This window comes from Hordeum vulgare, chromosome 4H, assembly GCF_904849725.1.
Source record: "Hordeum vulgare subsp. vulgare chromosome 4H, MorexV3_pseudomolecules_assembly, whole genome shotgun sequence".
NCBI lineage: Eukaryota > Viridiplantae > Streptophyta > Magnoliopsida > Poales > Poaceae > Hordeum > Hordeum vulgare.
In genome coordinates, this window is record NC_058521.1 from 193,652,820 (window position 1) to 193,658,542 (window position 5,723).

The window sequence follows — 5,723 nt, forward strand, 5'->3', positions numbered from 1 at the left end:
CCGAAGCCCTTGATGTTCCAACATAGAAGCTTCATTTAATAACCTCGTCTGGATTCCTAGGCCCCGCAAGAGGGGCCGATCTAGCCCACCCGTCAACCGCGGGGCGGGGGAGAGCCTTAGGTGGTCGACCCCGGCGTCCCCGAGAAGAGGGGACATCAGAGGTCGCCGGGCCAGAGGAGGGAGCTCTCGGGCCTGACACGCGCTCCTCACCGCGGGTCTGAGTGGGGTTGAGATGGGTGGGCGAGCGCCCCCTGGGCTCCCGAACAGAGGGGGGCACACCTATGGGCGGCCCAGGCCCAACTGCTACCGCTACCGGAGGTGCGCCACGATCCCTGGTCTCTCTATGACCAGGTTCGGCGTGCACAGGGGGAGAGGGGTAGTTGGAGCGCGCGACAAGACAATGCGCTTCTGCTAGTGCCCCCTCAAGCCTCTCTTTCGCACACAGGGCGGAGATCTGCTCAAGAGGGGGACCTTTCTCCCCCCGAAACACGATACCACTGTTCGCAGCCACAACAGCCGAAAGGGGCACCAAATCGCTAGAGAGAACAGAAAACTGAGAGCCAGAGCCAGAAGGGGGGAGGAGGGGAGGCGTACCTGGGAACAGATCGCGGGCCGCAGCACGATGGGCCGCCAGCTCAGGGATCGTTGGGACGTGGCCGTCCTGAATGATCCGGGACTGGCTGATCCGCGCGCTCTGACGAGCCGCCACGACGGGGAAGCGCCCTCCCGAGGCCGAGAGCGGGGCACGGGAGGTGTCTCAGACACCCAACCAGGATCAACAGCCACCGGAGGGCGTGGATCCGGGGACCCCAAGGTTAGGGAAGGGGGGAACCCGGAGAGCGCGAGTAGCAAACCACCCCTGGCGAGCATGGGGACGAAGCAGGGCAGACCTCCATACCCACACGCACCTCCTCCTCAGCAGCAACCACCGGGATATTGGAGGCAGGGAGAGAGATCTCCGTGCCTACCGCCACGACCGGTGCCAAAGTACCCACAGTGGAGCCTCCTGCGAGCCACGACTGACCAGCAGCCGAAGGGCCGGGGTTGCGCCGACCGTCTGACGGCTCGGGCGAAGCCCCGACCGTATCATCGTCCCCCTCAGAAGAAGACCCCTCCTCCGACGAGCCCCCCTCCTCGTCAAGCCCCCCATCACCAGGCTCCGGCCAAGACAGGACCGGGTCTAGCTGAACAACCGGAGCCGGGGACTCGAGCTCAAAGGTGAGGCACCTTCCCTTGGATCCAAAGTAGAAGACCAGGGACAGGTCGTCGATCTCGGCAGGAGCCGGACAGAGAATCTCAATGCGGGCGGGTCCATCATCCTCAAAAGAAGCCAGGTCGGCGGTGATCAGCTTGCCCACGGGCTCGGAGATGGCTTTCAGAGTATCGGTAAGCTTGCCACCCCTCGGAGCCGTACTGCCTCCCATTGGGAGACCATACACGAGGACCCAGACCTTCCCTAGGGGAGGGATGGGGTCAGGCTCCGTTGTGGCCGCCTAGACGCAGATCATGAGCTGGTTGATAGGACATCGAATGGGACCATGAGAGCAGACCCGGAGGAGCTCGGCCGAGGGGAACGATACCGAGAAGACCAGGGGAGCCGTCTCAGTCACCTCCCAGGCGAACTAAGAGCCACGAAAGTCTCCAATGTATGCCGCAAGCTCATCCCGGATGAGGTCAGACGAGATCACCAAGCCATCCGGGGTGGGCTGCTCAGGAACCAAGGTGACCGTCGCCATGTGAGGCCGAGCTGTCTCCTCCTCAATCTCTGCATCCCCGAAGTAGAAGATACCCCGCTTAGTACCATACCCAAGGTAGGCGAGGGTCATGGGGCATCGCCGGGGAGCCTCGCACTCCGAGCGGTAGTGCCCTGCGCACCCGCAGTTGATGCACATCGTGTCCTCGCGGGAGCGCTGGCGGCTAGTCCGATCGGGGGGGTCCAGGGCCTCCTGCTCAGGAGCCCCCTGAGCCCCCGGTGGTGCCACGCAGCCCGCACCGCCGGGGGTAGCAGCAGCGGCCTTCTTCTTCTTCGACTTCTTTTGTTCTTTGCCGGAGCCGAGACGGGCATCGAGGCCGCTGGCGGGGCCCCTAGGGACACATGCCTAGCAGGCCCGTCGTCCCGACGCCAATCCGCACCCTCCGCCCGAGATTAGTGCCAGTCCTCATGACGGAAATCATCACTGTGCCTCGAATGCTACCCGCCCTACCGCTCCTTCGGGTGGTGGTCCTCGTGATCTCGCCACCAGGAGGGCGCCGAGGGCCGAAGAGCGGGGGCCCGAGGCGGGGGGCGCGGGGAGCAGGCTCATCCCGCGGCAGAGAGGCAGGAGGGGGGCGAGCCACCAACTTCGTCCGCAGAGCCGCTTCCGAGGCCACGTCAGACGTGCGGGAGGCCTCCTGGCGACGAAGGTCCCCCGGCGAGCCCGGGGTAGCGGCAGGCGGGAATACCTTGCCGGGTCACGAGGCAGTAGAGGGCGGCGGAGAGAGGTCCCGGAGTAGTATTCCAGGGACCTCCCCGGCCGGGCAGACCCAGCGCGCTCGGAGCGGGACGATCCAGCACCCCCATCCGGGGCGCGGTCGCGGGCATCAGGAACGGGAGGCGTTTCTAGCTCGGCCGAGGGGCCTCAGTTAGGCCAGGCCTGGCCATCTCCGGCGAGGCGGGTCATCAGGACCTCGGCGTAGGACCGACCGAGGTGGGGAGCAGGATCCGGCCGGCCTGTAGCCGAGGGGAGCACGGGAGCTGGAGGTCTTGCTGGTAGCGGCGCGCCGGGGCAGGCATCACGTCCAGGAGGCAGGGGAACGACCTTGCTCCGGCGGGAAACTAGCGAGGGGAGCGAGGTGGACGTGAGCGCTGCACGGGGCTCGGGCACGGGGGCAGGGGGATTCGCGCGGGAGGGAGAGACCGGGTGGCGGCGCAGCGTCTGGGGCGAGGGGAAACCCTATGCCCTGGCCTGGCGAGCCGGTGCCTGGGCCACGAGGCCTGTGCTGGGACGAGGCGCACCGACGGTTTATCCTGGCCAGCACCCACCGTGCGCGGCTGGCAGCCCATGAGATCTTGCGGGCCGAGAGCGGAGTCGGCCCAGGAGAGGGGCGCGCGGCCCACCCGCCCGCCTGCCGGCCCGTGGAGCTAGCACTACTGGAATTGAGAAATTTGCCATCTGCCATGCCTTTGCCGTCTGCTGACGCATGGCAAAGATCCTCTTTGCCGTCAGCTGGCACAAAGCAGACGGCAAAGAGGTTGCTGATGGCAAAGGTTTTATTTGCCGTCGGCCACCTCTTTGTCGTTTGTTGACGCATGGCAAAGGCCCCGGAGGTGGACGGCAAAGAGAACCCGGACGGCAAAGGGGCGCCACCCTAACGGCCGAAGCGCGCCCCACACACCCACCCCTTTGCCGTCCGCCTCCCAGCTTCTTCAGACGGCAAAGGGTGGCTCCCCCTAACGGCACCCAGCCCCCACCCCCGCTCCCCTAACGGCACGCTCCCCCTCGATCTCCTGCCTCATCTCGCGCGCGCCCCTGCCCACTACAGCGTCGCTGCCACCACCCCCTTCACTGCTCCGGCCCACCACCGCCGCCCTCCTCCATACAGCCCTCCTCCATGCGGCCCTCCTCTCCGCGGCCCTCCTCCCCGCCGCCCACGACAGGCTCTCCCCGCTCCCCTCCTCCCCGCAAAGGGGCGCCACCCCCACGGCCGGAGCTCGCCCGCCCCTCCTCCCCGCGCACGTCCTCCCCACGCCCCTCCTCCCTGCCGCCCAGGGCCGGAGCTCGCCCTCCCCTCCTCCCACTGCCCTCCTCCCACTGCAGGTAATTTTTTTTCTTGTTTTCTTTTAAACTAGTAGATAGCCCCGTTGATGAGGGAGGCCAAGTTGTTTTTGCAATCAACCAATATACATGCATGTACATAGCCCAACAGCCTGCCTGTTACTAGTTTCCCTGAGACCGTGACTCCCTCTTAGAACTCTCGATTCGCACGCAGCAGTTTCGCTCGAGTTAACCATCGATCGTTAGAACATAGATCTAGGAGAGAGAGGTCTTGACTGTAGCAGGGTGAGGATGGCTACCGGCTACGTGAGCACGACCGACGTGAGGTCATGCGTGCGTACGCGGCTGCTGGCCGTCCTTTCCCCATGGCAGAGTTTATACGGTGGCATGGTGCATCGTCCCTTGCCGTCGTTCTCAGCTTAAATTGTTCATAGGAGGCTGGATTTTATTTTGCTAGTGTATGTTATTTTTTGTAGAACATTTTTTTTTCATAGTCTTACATCAAGGTAAAGCCTTATTTTATTTTATTAGCTATAAAGTCTTATTCATAGTGTAAGTAAGTTGATTCATGTTACTTGTGTATGTTTTAGAAAACCGTAAGAATCATCAATCATGTATCCCACAAGGAGGTGTGATCCCGTAGCTGAAAAGAGTTCGTATACGATAGTTATACAGATATTATATTAAATAACACATGTTTGAAGTTATATAATAAAGTAGAAGTTTCCTTTACTTATAGGTTCTTTTTGGATATTTAGAGCCCCATTTTTTATGTGAAATTAGATAGTTAGTTTATTCGGTAGAAAAAGTAGATAGAGAAGAAAACAATAGATAGAAAAAAACTTAGAAGAAAATAAGAGAATAATAAAATAGAAGAAAAGGGAAGCAGAAGAATAAGAAGAAGAAAGAGGAAAGGAGGACAAAGATAAAAGAAAGAAGAAGAGGAGGACGAGGAGGAGGAGGAGAAAGAAGAAGAATAATAATAATATGATGATCAAAAAGAAGAAGAAGAAGAAAAAGAGAGAGGAGAAGAAGAAAGAAAAGGACCCCGACCACCGACCCCCGGCCCTGACCCCCGAAGCTCGACGCCACCAACCCCCGACCCTCGACCCCCGACCTCCGACGCCACTGAGACCCGACTCCCGACCCCCGACGCCCGACACCACTAACCCCCCACCCCCGACTCCCGACCCCCGACTCCACTAACCCCCGACCCCCGATGCCCTACGCCATTGACCATCGACTACAAAAGCCACTGACCCTCAACCCTCGACCCCCGACGCCCGACGCCACTGACCCTCGACTCCCGACGCCACTGACCCTCGACCCCCGACCCCCGACGCCCCTGACCCTCGACCCCCGGCCCCCTACCCCCGACCCCCGACACCAATGACGCCCAACCACCGACCCCCGAAACCTCTTCGGCCTGTTGTTGACCAAAGAGACCCCAACCCCCGACGCCAGTGATCCTCGACCCCCAACAACACTAACCCCAGACCACCGACACAACTAACCCCCGACCGCCGACGCCACCGACACCCGACACCACCAACCATCGACGCCACCGACACCCGACACCACCGACCATCGACGCCACTAAGTCGACGGGGTCATAATTTTGTAAATTATGAGTTAGGTCACATATTTTGCCATTATGTTAATTCTAAAAACATCATATTTGTGTTGATCGGGTGAATTTCAATGTGCAGTTGTTCGACGACCTCCACGTGCGTTGGACGAGCTCTGCCCTGGTCAACATAAGTGATCGTGCTTGGGTGTACACTGGTCACCCTAGTCGGAAAGACATGACCCATGAATGGTTAACAAAAACCAGGGGGTTTGTGAGAGCCGCATTTGCAAATGGCCAGCATAAAACATGGTGCCCCTGTCCCAACTGCGACAACTGGAAAAAGCAGACAGAGTTTGAAATGGGTAAACACCTGCAGAAGTGGGGTTTTACGCCTAATT